Source organism: Galeopterus variegatus, unplaced genomic scaffold (assembly GCF_000696425.1).
Source record: "Galeopterus variegatus unplaced genomic scaffold, G_variegatus-3.0.2 Scaffold3208, whole genome shotgun sequence".
Lineage (NCBI taxonomy): Eukaryota > Metazoa > Chordata > Mammalia > Dermoptera > Cynocephalidae > Galeopterus > Galeopterus variegatus.
In genome coordinates, this window is record NW_007729319.1 from 129,085 (window position 1) to 130,021 (window position 937).

The 937-nt window shown below is 53.1% G+C and overlaps 1 protein-coding gene across 1 annotated transcript in view; it reads left to right on the top strand.

Annotated features, from left to right (window-relative positions):
- Positions 1 to 584: 584 nt before the first annotated feature.
- Positions 585 to 937, top strand: part of GYG1 (glycogenin 1) — a 36,400-nt gene continuing 36,047 nt past the window's right edge. Inside the window, exon 1 of the mRNA XM_008584287.1 lies at positions 585 to 662. The gene's annotated coding sequence lies outside the window, so the exon portion shown is untranslated. The remainder of the gene's footprint in view (positions 663 to 937) is intronic.

Below are 937 nucleotides of genomic sequence, written 5' to 3' on the forward strand. Positions count from 1 at the left end.
AAGGCACCAAGGCTATCTGGGTGAAAGAGTTCATTCTGTAACCAAACTGCCAAGGTTCAAATCCTACGTTAAATGAGAACAGAAAAGTAATAGAACACCTACCTCACTGAGTTGGTACAAGGGTGGAGAGCTAGTACTTGGGCTCAAAGACCCCTCTGAGCTCGTTGTCCAGACTGGGTCAGAAACCCTCCACAGGCAGGCCTACGAGCTAGGTAATAGGAAAAAGTCCGGGGAGCCGGGGGTGAAGAAATTATAAGCCTTACTCAGAGATAGGACCTGCGACCTAACATGGCTTCTCGGAGCGTCCTCTAGAAACTTCACGCATCTGCACCCGGAGTCCTTTATACTCAAGTCCCTGGTCCAAAAAAAAAAAAACCCAGATGCCCATGCGCAATCACCAGACAATAACAAGGGACACCCGTGCGCAGGCGCACACCCACCTCAGCTGCTCGGCAAGACTCCGAACATCCGAGGGACCCTGACCGTTTTTTCCCATATTTTCCCAACAGAGGATTAAACGAAGCACTTCAATATCCAATTGATACAGATGGCTCCGAGAATCTAAACAATTCTTACCAGCTATTCATTGTACCTTTCGGTTAAGTCTACAAAACCACTGTGAGCACACAGGAATGATTCCAGAGGCTGATGTGAAATTCCAGGTGAAAAAGTGGAGTTAAAGTTTATGTTCAATTCAAGCAGCTCAGGCGAGTTATAACTACAGTGATCTGGGTGCGACCCTCGGCTTCTTTGGAGTTAGATGCCACTGTCCACCCGAGGTCCCCGGCAGCTCTAGGCTCAGGGACACGGGAAGGGCCCGCGGGGCAGGCCCAGGCCCGGGCGCGGCAGCCACGTGACGGCGGCTATAAGAGGCCCGGGCGGCCGCGCTGCGCTGCTCGCCGGCTGCGCTCCCTCGGCCTGCGCGTCCCTCTGGCGC